We start from the raw sequence: 14,947 nt of genomic DNA on the forward strand, positions 1-14,947 counted from the left end.
GTTTGGTAAGTTTTGATGAATCGTTTAGATTTGGGAGTACCGACCGTGGCTATTACTGATATGGTTTCGTAGGTATAAAGTATCGAAGTGTTAAAGTGTCATAATTTTCATTCGGCTGTTTTGTAGTTGTAGGTTTAATGGAATCTGATTGGTAATAGAGAAATGAGAATGTAGGTGATGAAGTATCGTAGTTCTCGGGGCTGTTGATTCTTGTAGTATTAAGGTATAGAATTATATTGACTGTTAAAGTGTAGAAGTAGGTCCAGTGAAATCGTTGTTGATTGGGAGTGCCGTTTGTAGAGCTTGGTGAAGTTAAACGAGTTAATGTCATAGTTCTGGAGCATCGAGTCTAGTTATGTTTAAGTATCAAAGCTTGGTATGTGTTGTGAATGTAGTAGAGTATATCGAGTAGACGAGTTTATCGTACGTACGATGATTTTAATTCAGTACTGAACACACTACAAAGAAAGGTAGGCGTTCTCTAGTTGAACAATCTTTAGTTTTTAGGAATCTATATTACCGCTCTTACAGTATTAGTATATAATATTAAATAGGATGGAATTTATAACTTACCGTAAGCTTTCTGTTTTTCAAAATATAATTTCTATATAAAATCAATAATTCTAGCAATGTCTAATTCGGGTATCCGTGTTTGATTGTTTAAAAGGCGTCCCTTTATCAATTTTTTTTTTTTTTTTTTTTAAATGATATCAAAAGATTTATTTCATTGGTTTAATGAATACAAAAAACCATGTGGAAAACAGAATATTTACTAAGTTGATGTTCTCCAACTCAAACCAGATTGAATGGTTATACAGTATCATAAAGCATTTGGTTTGCTACATAAGCAATATTTGCATCATATCATGTTTGTTTTATTAAAACAATGTAGTAGGGAGTTAAGCAGTCATTAACAATTATTCTTAAAAATAAATCTATAATGACATAGGAAATACTTATTATTCATGATTAAAACTAATAAAAGCACGCATAACCACCTCAAAGTATTTTTAAAAAGGCTCAGTTCTAAAATAAGTTAGTTCAAAAAGTTGCAGTTTGATAAAACACAGGCAATCATACTTCTTCAGGTTCATTTTAAAAAATAGCCATAAGCTATCATCAGATACAACAACTTCAGGTAACCACAACACACTGATGACACTGACACATCATAAACAAGAAAAATTAACTGAATCATACAGACACATATGAAAAGCGGATAAGTGAATGTGGATATCAATCAGCGAGTATTTTGCTTGGTCATCACTAGTTCTCTAACATTGTTTTTGAATTCTTCCATATTTCTCTGATGGTATTCTTTGGATGACTCTAGAACTTTAATTTTTTCAGCAAATGTCTGTTGTTTGTTTTTTAAATCTGTAATTATTTCATCCTTGCTTTGAAACAAAAACATTCTCCCAATAGTCTTGTAAACAGGAACATCAGATGGTAGACTGGTCACCTCAGATTCAACAAGCTGGGGATGCTGAATTTTCCTGTTTAAGCCTTCAATCTGTGCATTGGATAGGCGGATCTGATTCTCTGCTTAAATCTTTTTCATGGACAACTCAGCAAAAGCATTAGCAAGTTCAGGATCTGTGATTTGGCCGGTTGCTGCCATTTTGGATTCGCTTTATCAAGGGGATTTAAAATTCTCTATAATATAATGTCCTAAATATTAGAAACCAAAAGTTTGTCATCAAAATTGAATAGAAGTATGCCATAATAAAGCTACCGTGTTAGAATTTTCAAACAAAACATACAGTTAAGTATTCAAGAAGTAGAATATATTGATTTTACAAGCTTACATAGTTAATTTAAAAGGTTTGTTATAATTATTACATAATGAAATTTAGAGCGTTTAATTGTGTTTTTCAAGCATGTCTTAGTTACACTTGTTTAATGTTGCTATTCTTGTGAAAGTTATTTCCCTTGAATAACAGTTATCTATTTGCTAAACTTTACATTCATTTCAAATTCCTGCACCTTAGGTTGACAGCTTACATATAAATACAACTTTAAGTTATTATTTAAAAATTATAGAGCGCTTATATTCTAAACAAAATAGTTAGGTAGTTTTTTTTTAGTATTATCAAGTTGAAAAACAAATACATCAGTAGCCATTGTAGATTGCAATACTTAATGTAAGTAGACATAGTCTTAGTCGTAAATTAAACATCTAATTATTTGTCTTTTCATATTTTTCACCCTCTCCTAAAGGATTCATATACAACAATTTTAAGCTGGAATCTATAACATTTATAACATTTTATTTTTCTTAAGCGAAAAAAATCGTTACATAATAACACAATATAGACATTTTACAATTATAACTAAAGACAGTCAAGCTTAAAACAGGTAAGTTCCGTTTTGGAACTCACCTTGTGAGGACTGCAGAGAGACCAACACTACAAGAACTGTGTGTTTTATTTTAGTGGGTTTTTTCCCAATTTTTTTTTCTCCGGGGAGGGAGGGGGAGGGGAAAGCACTTACAATTTTCTAAGGGGGGGGGGGGGGGCTATGTCGTAAAATACAAAATAGACTCGTGGAATTAGCAACAATTTCAATAAAATGTGATTACGCTTGCAAACTGGAATTGAAGGAATTAGTACAAACTTTTGCGACGAAGGAGGCAAGTGGACCTATGACAAAAATACCTGACAGGCCCATTAGGAAACCAAAATAATATCTTTACTGCACACGCTCAGGAGATTAACAGGGATGGATGGTCAATTGAGCACGGTAAACGTCAACAGGGGCCTAGCATAGATAGAACTACTCCATATCAGGACATATATATTGTTCCCGATGTAGACAATCAGGACATACAACAGGGGTCGGCGTGGTCGAGTCGGTAAAGCTCATGGTTGCTAAACCGAAAAGTGGTTGCTAAACCGAAAAGTCTCGAGTTCGAACCCTCGGGCAGATGAGGCTCGTTAGCTGGGGACAGCCACTCTTCTAGGAGTGACAATTCCAAAATCAAACAACTGCTGCCTTGTAGTTTGTTCTTGGTTGGACAAAGGCTATAGATGCAAATCCAAAAAGAAAAGCTGGCTGAAATCGGAGTCAATGGCCTCAATGGCGCATAACCAGTTGACACTTATCCTTAATTGTGATGGAGGCATGGTCGAGTCGGCAAAGGTTGATAAATTCGAAAAAGTTTCGAGTTTGAACCTTCTGGCTGATAAGGCTCGATCCCTTCCAACACCAAAAATTAAGAACGAAGAAAGAAAAGAAAGGACATACAACTACAAGCTGCAGGTATGGGGAGGCAAACATTGAGAAGCCATTCAATGCTCTGTGTGTCAGGGATTTGGTCAGTTAAAGAGAGACTGTCCAACAGGGGCGGGGGTAGTAACCTTAATAATAGCAGATGACTAGCATTAGTTCTAAGCAGTAGTACAAATACTAGATTGGGTACTATACAGTGCTGGGTAGGGGATAGAATTGTTAGGACACTTAGGGATATTCGGGCAAATGTTTGTTGTGTTAGAAGGAATTTTGTACAATCGCATCAATATACAGGGGGGTGGGGAAGTGAGGGTAGAAGGGTTTGAGGGAATCATTCACTCGTGGCCCATCGCAATTATTAATATAAAGACACCTTACTTTACGTGTAGTGTTAAGGCTGCAGTCTTCACTAAAGGACCATATGATTTTATTCTGGGGAACATAAAAAGGGTATTTGATCCATCTGATAACCAGATTTCAGAGTGGATGACTAGACATCACATAAACATGGTACAGACTAGGGAACAAACTAGGAAGGAGATTATAAAGGAAGGGAGAACCAGGGAATTGGACAGTGGCGTAGCGAGGTCGGGTGTCAATTTTCGATTTGCAGCACCCCCCCCCCCCTCAAACTTTCGATTTGCACACCCCCCCTTCAAATTTTTCTCTATATATTTTGCTATTTTTTGCCTTGGTGTCACCCCCCCCCTAAATGGTGTCACCCGGTGCGGTCCGCACTCCCCGCCCCCCCCCCCCCCCCCCCTCGCTACGCCTCTGGAATTGGATAGAACTGTTGGTGATTATTGAAATAATGGAACCATGGTCACCCAACGTCAACGAATCGATGAGTTATACTGGACTATGGACCCCACACAATTCCAAGAGGAACAGAGAAACGATCGTAGTTTAATTTAAAAAAATAGTTCGGCTGGCTGGGAAAAACTCCAGAACTTCTTCCAAATCCACAGGTCATGAGTTTATTATCAAAGATAATACACTTACAAGAACCTTTAGAGGCCATATCAGTTGATACAAGCAAATAGTAATACCACAAAGATACAGGAAAATTATAGTCAAGCTCATGATCTATGTTTGGTTAGACATATGGGTAGGAGAAAACAAAGCAAAGAATTCAAGCAGTATTCTATTGACGTGGGATGGATAAAGATATATCAGCTTATAAACAATCTTGTACTGTATGCATGACAAAAACGAAAACCCCTCTCTCAGAATTCAGAAACCTGATTTGGCGTTCGGGCCATTCGAAAAGATAGCAATAGACTTTATTGGACCCTTACAATGAATATTCGCAAGGGGACGTAGATTTGTTTTGACTATAGTTGACATTGCTACTTGATTCCCCCTCAAATATACTTCCTTGTAGGACATTGTAAACTGTTTAATACAAGTGCCCTCAAGAGCTGGATCTCTCGATGTAATATAAGATAGACGACCCCAATTTACATCAGAAATTACCAGACAGATTTCGTGCGTGCTGGGGATTATACAGACCTCTACGTCCCCATACCATCCCCAATGCAGCGGAACATGTGAACGCCTTGATAAAATAAATATGTAAAGTTTCTAAGGGGAATGCTGACAATCGGGATCTATATTTACCATGCCTGTTATTTGCTTACAGAGAAGTGCCACACCCATCTGAATTGGTTTATGTAGCAAACACCAAGGGTCTTATGGATATAATGAAGTCCCTGCTCATTAATGATAGACTGAACCCTGAAACGGGACGGAGTGGCCTAGAGGTAGAGAGCTAGGCTGCTAACCCGTAAGTCTCGAGTTCGAACCCGGGTTCAAGTCCACCCAACTCTGAGGGAGAGTAAAGGCGGATGGGCATAGTGCTGACCACACTATCTCTTCATATGCAGAGGTAACAGAAACAAGTGAACTCTACTTCACTTGCCCCTTAGACCGTCAGGTTTGAAAGGGAACTTTGCCTACTTATTTACAACCCTGAAATATATAGAGCAAGACTAAACGTTGGGGGGAAATGAAGGAAATTTAAGATTGGTGATCATGAGAGGATACTTTTACACTCAAGGGGAGAATAAACTACAATTGGCATGGAGGGGTCCCGATACAGTCTCCAGAAGAGTAACAAACGTAGATTATAAAGTAAACAATGATAAAAAGAAAATTGTCCATATCAACATACCGGGTCCTTTCAAGATAAGACCGTCTGAGTCTGATTTGGAGATACCCGAACAGATGGCTGATTTACAGTGCCATGATAAGCGAGGACGATATTGGGGGGGGGGGGGGAGGGAGTGAATATGAAATCCAAACTATACCCTCTTAATGATGAATCCTACTTAAATATAAACATCAGTCATTATACCTAAAGAGTTCAAGGGAGAAATTAAATTATCGGTCATTCCGAATGCCATTGAACACAAAATTCGACTAACACCAGACACTCCTATTTAATTACACCCATATTGTATTGTTACATTACAGAGATCAGGTAAGAAAGGAAATTAAAGAAAATTATTAGATGCAGGTATCATTGAAATTTCAGATAACCCGCTGCTTCACGATGTGTTAAGGTTGCTGTGAGAGGGCTTCACCTTTCCATACCATAATTGTGGGCGTTCCACTGCCAATATTCCTAGATGACAAACTACGTGAATATACTAGACAGGATACTTATTTCTTTTGCTTTTTTTTTATTCAAAAGTACTAAGAACGTCAGTAGACTGGTCATTTACAGTGCACAGATTTCCTTCCATAACAACAGCATAACTCGAACTACTTAGCATTCAATCTATGGCAACAACGTTCTCTACCGTCCATAACAACAGCATAACCCGAACTACTTAGCATTCAATCTATGGCAACAACGTTCTCTACCTTCCACAAGGCGTAGGCAGGGGGGGGGGTTAGGGGGGGGGTTCATACCCCCCCATAGACCCCTCGGATTATATATATAGTATGAGGGGGTGCAAATCGAAAGTTTGAGGGGGGGGTGCAAATCGAAAGTTTGAGGGGGGGGGGGGGGGGGTGTTAAACAAAAGTCTGAGGGGGGTGCAAATCGAAAGTTTTAGGGGGGGTGCAAATCAAAAGTCTGAGGGGGGGTGCAAATCCTGAGACGATCCTGGCTACGCCACTGTCCACAACAACAGCATAACCCGAACTACTTAGCATTCAATTAATGGCAACAACGTTCTCTACCTTCCACGTCTATGTCTTTTATGCGCGTCACACTTCCATCCATTCGTTATACACAGATTACTCTGTAGATTAAATCCTTAGTTTTAAAGTTTGGCTTTCCCATACACGTTTCATTATTAGGTAGTCCTCGCTGCATTTTCGTTCATCATGTTACTTTAACTCACTATAACTAAAGTTAAAGTAATTAAAGGTTTTTGGGTAAAAAAATTCTTTCTATAATTTTTGAGTTAGCGGTGGGGGTGTAGTAAATAAGTGGTGAATGTTGTTTATACATTGTACTCTGTCCCCTTCGTCCCTGTTCAATCATCTTGCTGTGAATTGTGATAGTCCGGTTTGTACCTGTTGGTTTGAGGGTATATAAGCTGTGTGTAACGTGTGGGATTGCCTCAGTTTTGTCCAGTTCTTCCACAAGGTTAGTGTAGGTTAGTTCTGTACAGTTAGATAGTTATATAGCCACTGTATCTTTTTCTGAGTAGGTTAGTTATGTACTGTTAGATAGCCACTGTACCTTATTTTGTCTACTAGCGTATGTATTTAGAATAGTCTGTAGTTGTATATAGTGTAGATATTAAACTCTTTTATTGTTAACGAGCCTTTGTTTCATTTCGTCTTGCTTTGTAACACGTTTATGGTGGTCCGTCTTATTTATTGCGCTACGCACCAGATCAACCGTAAGGAGTGTACGTGTGTTCACAACATAACCTTTACGTAAAAAGAGTTTGTTTAGTACAAAGGTTATCTTTCTTGTGTAAGTGTTCACAACATAACTCTTACGTAAAAAGATTTTGTTTATTACAAGGGTTATCTTTCTTGTGTAAGTGTTCACAACATAACTCTTACGTAAAAAGATGATGTTTATTACAATGGTTATCTTTCTTTGACCACATCCATCATATAATAACAGAAAGTGAAGTTAGGGTGGAATCAGTTTTGGGGTTATAAATTGTGTCTTTAAAATTATGTCCAAGTTTACGAATGGAAGCAGGGTAGGATATCGTCCCCAGACCGTGTCGATTGTTGTTGAAATAGAAAACCATTAGGTAATTGAATAGAATTTGGATGTTGATTCAACACAAAATAAATGTTTAAAAAAAAAGTTTTTTTAAATATGTGGAAACCTGAACTAGTTTCACACTACATCAAAATTTCAAATTGTCTTGCAAGTGAATAGGCACCATAGAGTGGGGAACACGTCCATGAGTGGGGAACACGTCCATGAGTGGGGAACACGTCCTAGTGTGGGGAACACGCCGTAGTGTGGGGAACACGCCGTAGTGTGGGGAACACGCCGTAGTGTGGGGAACACGCCGTAGTGTGGGGAACACGCCGTAGTGTGGGGAACACGCCGGAGTGTGGGGAACACGTCCTAGTGTGGGGAACACGCCGTAGTGTGGGGAACACGCCGTAGTGTGGGGAACACGCCGTAGTGTGGGGAACACGCCGTAGTGTGGGGAACACGCCGTAGTGTGGGGAACACGTCCTAGTGTGGGGAACACGCCGTAGTGTGGGGAACACGTCCTAGTGTGGGGAACACGCCGTAGTGTGGGGAACACGCCGTAGTGTGGGGAACACGCCGTAGTGTGGGGAACACGCCGTAGTGTGGGGAACACGCCGTAGTGTGGGGAACACGCCGTAGTGTGGGGAACACGCCGTAGTGTGGGGGAACACGCCGTAGTGTGGGAAACACGTCCTAGTGTGGGGAACACGCCGTAGTGTGGGGAACACGCCGTAGTGTGGGGAACACGTCCTAGAGTGGGGAACACGTCCTAGTGTGGGGAACACGCCGTAGTGTGGGGAACACGCCGTAGTGTGAGGAACACGCCGTAGAGTGGGGTACACGCCCTAATGTGAGGTAGGTGCCTGCACGGTGCGAACACCCACAGCATTTTGTCAATGTCACATAACGAACACAAGACCGACTAAAAACAATACAGCGGTAGAGAGCTGGACTGCTAACCCGTAAGTCTCGAGTTCAAATCCGGGTTCAAGTCCACCCAACTCTGATGGGTACCTAACTTACGTTAGGGTAATTAAAGCGGCTGGGCATAGTGCTGACCACACTATCTCTTCATATGCCGAGGTAATAGAAATAAGTGAACTCCACTTCACTTGCTCCATTGACCGTCAGGTTTGAAAGGGAACTTCAAAGCAGAGGCGCAGCGGGGGGTGCGGATCGCACCGGGTGACACCATTTGGGGGGGGGGGTGACACCAAGGCAAAAAATATCATAATATATAAAGAAAATTTTGAGGAGGTGGGGTGCAAATCGAAAGTTTGAGAGGGGGTGCAAAAATCGAAAGTTTGACGGGGGGGGGGGGGATGGATGCAAATCGAAAATTGAAAGTGTGTCCCCGGGAAGGGTCGCTACGCCTCTGGGGGGTGACACCATTAAATGCCGCACCGGGGTGAAACCCGACCTCGTTACGCCACTGCTTCAATCCTAGTAGTCCTATCCAGCCTTGACATGTCCACCTCCTACTTTCGCATCCTGGGCTTGTGACCAGGCATTGGTGAGTTAAACCATGCCCCAGCATCCGTTACTACTCATCCTCCGACAGCACCTGCTCCTGAAGTTGAGTTTGACATACGTTTGTTTTCAAGGCTCATTTGTTCAGGAGGATGAACTAAATAACATCAGCTGGAAATGGAAGTATACCCTCTAGATGAGCTCTTGTCTAGGTTATATACGGCAGCCAACGCTCTTGAACTTCCTAGCTGTTGAGACGGAAAAAAACAACAAACAGTCGCTGCTCGCCGACTTCAGTCCGCATGATGACTACTTACAAGATCTCAAGAGCTAGATCTAGTTGTGTCTGATCTAGTTCTATCTATGTGTCTTATCGACATTAAATTTTACCAAACTAACGCCGATTTTCTGAAAAGTAGGTTATTCAAATGTTGGAGCCTGATACATCCTAATCAGAGTTTCTTCCAGGCATCTCTTCGGGGGGCTTAGTCCCCCCGGAGAAAAAAGTCTGGAAGAAACACTGATCCTAATGCTCCAGATTATGTTTAGATCTATCATGTATTAACGCCGACGTCTAGGGGCGCATGTTTTTACAAGCTTTTATTTAACTCACTGTCTGTCGTCGGTCTGTCGTCAGTCTAGATCAAACCGCCCGAGCTAAATTACAGGCACTTCTAACTGATATATACGGTTTGTAGTTGGACCGTTGGTCAAGACCATGAAGACAATGCAAACTTACCTTTACATTTGACTTGATTGAATGCCTAATTAATTTTTTATGAATCAATTAAAATTGTGTCTAAAGGCAGTCTCATCCAACTATTCCGCACTATTATAAGCGCTTTATCATGTTCATTAGATGCGCATTGGGTTTTTTTAGTCATGCAAATCTATTGCATTAGAAATTTAAAGTACGGAAAAAAATTCATAAAAAACGTTTTAATAATGCACTAAAAAGTAGAAAATAATTTCTGCACTCTATTTAAATAACTATAAAGAATAGGCCTAATTAAATTACTAATTACAGTGATTAGATCTAAATATTCTAGAATCTAAAGTAGTTAAGAGTAGAGTCTAGTCCTAGTGAATACTGAATTATTGAATAAAAGTAAGTCTGCTTCAGCAGTAGTATATGTAGTCTAGGTAGATTCTATATAGATTCTAGATCTAGTATTACTATTACGTAAGTACATAGTTCTACCTAGAGTCTAGAGTTAAGTAAGGCTAAAGTAGCTATAATTATTAATTAACTAATTATACTATAATTTTAATTGATAGTCTAATAAACTCTAAAATTAAATAGTTGTATATGACAGTATTTGTAGGCCTATCTAGTTTTAGCAAGATAAATTAAAATTATTGAACTAGTTTGAGCGATGACTCCATTTCGCTAGAAAGATAGAAATCTAGATCTAAAATATTATTTAAATTTAGATTCTAAATATTTTAGTCGGTAAAGAATAGCAAGAATTAGATCTAAAATGTGTCTTTTTTAAATATGTATCTTATAGCAGAGGCGTAATGGGGACTGCACCGAGTGACACCATTTAGAGGGGGGGGGGGGGTGACACCAAGGCAAAACATTGCAAAATGTACAGAAGACAAATGCTTTGTTGATAGTTTTATTAAGGGTTAATTAAAGTTATATGGTCTCTTAAGTACAAATCAACAATTATTACAAGGGGGTGGGGATGACACTATGACGTTAACACGCTAACTATAGAGAAAACAATGCTACATTCAACTGTATCATTAACAGACTTATTGATAAACATCATTACTCTTAAGTAAACTTAGATTGTTGGGGTTTTTTTTTTTGGGGGGGGGGGGGGGGGACACACCACAAAATCAAAATGCCGCACCGGGTGTCACCCGACCTAGCTACGCCACTGTTTGATAGTGATTTCAAGTCCAGGGAAATGTAGTACTAGATCTAGTAATTAGGCTTCTAAAGTGTCTATAGCATTATACTAGCATATTACTAATTATTAAATTATTAATAGTAGTAGTACTAATGTACTAGATATAGTCAATTAACATTACAAGTAATCACGTTATTATTGATATTTTTAAGTTGTTATTTTTCTACTATTTGGCTAATCTTATTTTTGAGTAGACCCACTATTTATGTCAAGTCTTTTTTTTTCTTATTCCATTTGTCCAGGTAGATCAGCAAACTTCACAAATCATACAACACATCAACTGGGCTCCCACTCTTCTCCTTGGACATGCTCATATAGCTTTGGGAAAATTACGGCAGAGTTTCTTCCAGGCATCTCTTGGGGGGGGGGGAGGCTTGGAAGCAAGTATATCGCTCCCCAGAACGAAATGGAATTTATATAGAAAATATATACTTTTAACAGTGTCCGCCCCTTCCCCCCCCCCCCCGGAAATTTAAGTCAGCCCCCCCCCCCCAAAAAAAAACATTTCAAGTGCCCCCCCCCCCCCTCCCCGGAGCAAAAGTCTGGAAGAAACACTGGTCATCATTTGAAAAGCTCACACGTACATTACAAACGAGTAATGAAACATGATCATGGAGCTGCGGGGGCCCTTTTGGTACTACCATTGGGCAATTCAACAAATATCACGTGCAGCAGTAATCAGGCAATCAACACTCCCCCATTGGATATGGGTGTAGGTGATGCAAATGTTCAATATTGCAGCAATCAACACTCCCCCATTGGATATGGGTGTAGGTTATGCAAATATTCAATACTGCAGCAATCAGGCAATCTACACTTCCCCATTGGATATGGGTGTAGGTGATGCAAATATTCAATACTGCAGCAATCAGGCAATCAACACTTCCCCATTGGATATGGGTGTAGGTGATGCAAATGTTCAATATTGCAGCAATCAACACTCCCCCATTGGATATGGGTGTAGGTGATGCAAATATTCAATACTACAGCAATCAGATTATCAACACTTCCCCATTGGATATGGGTGTAGGTGATGCAAATATTCAATACTGCAGCAATCAGATTATCAACACTTCCCGACACGTTAGCCATCAACTTGCTGAGGATGATAGCAGACCAGGTTTTACTGCCAGCTCCAGCTTAAAAACTAGCTCGAGCTGTAAGCATAATGGTAATTAGATTGGATGTAATTTACTAATTAATTATCAAATACTCAAAATCTTAGATCTCACTTTTGGTGTAAAACATGCTACTAATAATTAGCTACCAAGTAGGCCCTAATGATTATTGGGAATTTATGTCCATGTGAGAAATTGTAATCAACTCGTTGGTGTGTGTAACAATATTGATACTTGATGCGGCAAGGTTTCAGTTGGTCAAGGTTTTTTACGACCAAATTAACTTTTCATAGACCAGATGAACGCCAGTTATAATTGGTCGAGGTTTTTTAACGACCAAATTAACTTTTCATAGATCAAATTGACGGCCAGTTATAATTGGTCGAGGGTTTTTTTAACGAGCAAATTAACTTTTTATAGACCAAATTGACGGCCAGTTTTCAACTGCTCGAAGTTTGTCCCGACCAAGTTAACATTGCATGATGGACGACCAGTCAACAACCCTGTCTCGGCCGGATGTGTTGACTCTTTCATCTGTCGCCGTGTCTTTCCTTTTTTTTTTTCACTTTTTTTTTCTTTCACTTAAAAACACATCCATCCACGTCGTCGTCAGATATTCTTGACACCATCGCTCTGATTAACATGTTTATTGACATGAAGAAGACAGGGATGGGAGCACTTTCTTTCAGATATTTTTTTTCTACCGGGGGGGGGGGGGTGAAGAGTAGTCGGATTAAATTTTCCGGGGGCGGATACTGGTAGAAGTATATCATTTCTATATAAATTCTATATCGTTCTGGGGTGGGGGTCGGTAGACATGCTCCTTGGGGTGCGATCCCCACCCCCACGAAATGCCTGAAAGAAACACTGAATGGGAGTAATGAAACGATACATAACGATAAAAATATTATTTGGGTAGTATTACACTGCGTAATATACATGTTTAGAAAAACAAAGCTTCGCGATAAGTCAATAATTTAGTAAGCTCCCTTATTATGTTCTGAAAAAATTCACGTACGGCGAAGTTGTTTTTTCTATACGTTTATAGTATGCGTGTCGCAAGTGTAAATGCGGTGTTAGACAACAAAGATAGGGTACATTTTAATGCACCATTAATTTAAATTGTAACCAATACAGCGTTAAAAAACATCCACTTATGTGATACAATCTCTCTTAGTTCTAAAAGCAATAGTTTGGTGTTTTGTATAAAAGTTAAGCCTACTTGTTATGTTATTAGCACTAAACCGCAATAAATTAATTCAATCAATAATAGTTATTAATAGTAAATTATTATTAAAAGAAATGTTTATGTATGTAGTGAATTCGACTCGAAATTGGTCACATATTGTTATCAATAATTATTACTCTAAAAAGCCATTTTTCAGTTTTAGAAAAAAAAAAACTTTATTGAAAAGCAATATAAATTTATTTATTTATATTTAGGTTAGATACGTTAATAAAACTACATTGGGTTGATTTATTGTAACGAGTTTTAACTTAAATCTTGTGTTGTTTTATGTTGAAATTTATTTTAGACAAAATTATTGGTTTAAGAAAATATACGATCACTAAGGGTTTAGAAAAGAAGATATGTACCTCGTTTAAACTTAGATATGCTAGCAGTAGTAAATATGGTCGTTTTGTTTTGATTCGTTTTAGCGAAACTGTTTACTTTTAAGTTTTTTTAAAACTACACCATGAAGAGTGTACATCGGGCTATGCACATTTTTTTTCATGTAAATTAAAAAATAATATTTTGATGTTTTTAGTGCATTACTTTCAAACAGAACTGGAAACTTATTTTCTAAATCGTACATTTTTTACTGCTGTTTTTATCTTCAGATTTTAGCTTCAGCGAATTTTACACTTTTGAGAGTTCCAGTGATAACAAAGATACTATCTGTTAATAAAAAATACAATGTAATAATAAACATAATCTGTTATAACAAGGATAATATGTTATAATTAACTGTCTTTGTTATAAAGATATATTATGTTACAACAAAGATACTATGTCAGTGTTTCTTTCAGACTTTCCTTTTCGGCGGGGGGGGGGGGTGGAATTTAAGTTTTCGGGAGGGGGGGGGGGGGAGAGCGGACACTGGTAAAAGAATATATTTCTATAGAAATTCTATTTTGTTCAGGGAGGGGAAGAATAGAAAGAAACTCTGTCTATGTTATAATTAGGATTATAAATTATAACAAAGATAATAACTCAAACAAAGATACAATTTTATAATCAAATACTGTTTTTAATATAGATAAAACTTTGTAACAAAGACTTAATCTTATTGCGAGGACGGCAGAATTGAAAAAAAAAATCTATTTACTTCGTTGACAATTGATTCGATCAGTTATTTAGCTACTTGATTTTTTTAAGCTCTTAATTTAAATCTCACATTAATTCTGTTTTTTTCTCAGATAATTGGTAATTTGAGCTGAATCGTGATTGGAGCTGGATTAGTTAGGATTAGCGTCACGGTTAAATGGAAATAGGACCGGTTCTTTTTTTTTTTTAATCCAATAATAGGTTAGGTAAACGTTGGTGTCAACATGACCCAACACACGTGGTTGTCAACCACCGCTTACACCTGATTGCTCCGTGACTTAAAGATGCGACTTCCGCTCTAGGTTATTTTTAGACGCGGTGACAAGCGGTGTCTGCTTAAAAAGTAGCCTTTATTTTTTTTTTCATTGTGTAAACAAAGAAAAAAAAATGATCTCATCTACATCCCTTGCCTTAGCCTTGTCCTCAACAAAACAATACTGTTTGTTGATGAAAAAATGTTCGTTAATTGGTTCAACATAGATTAATCTCACTTACATTACCTAGCGCTTCTGCATTGTCAAAGCAATTGTATCCTATAGTTCAGGGGTCTCCAAACTACGGCCCGCGGGCCGGATGCGGCCCGCGATGTCCTCTCATCCGGCCCGCGGAGAACTTTTTGTCCATGAAAAAAACGTTTGTTGGTGATGGCTGAGGAACTTTGCCCAGAAAAATGAAGAAGAAACTGGCCCCC

General features: G+C 38.6%; 1 pseudogene; it reads right to left on the bottom strand.

The window, feature by feature from the left end:
• Window positions 1–718: 718 nt before the first annotated feature.
• LOC131938006 (prefoldin subunit 1-like) lies at window positions 719–1,624 on the bottom strand (annotated as a pseudogene).
• Window positions 1,625–14,947: the final 13,323 nt, after the last annotated feature.

The sequence above is a fragment of the Physella acuta genome, unplaced genomic scaffold (genome assembly GCF_028476545.2).
Source record: "Physella acuta isolate Inbredline_101_S28 unplaced genomic scaffold, ASM2847654v3 ptg000227l, whole genome shotgun sequence".
NCBI classification, from domain to species: domain Eukaryota; kingdom Metazoa; phylum Mollusca; class Gastropoda; family Physidae; genus Physella; species Physella acuta.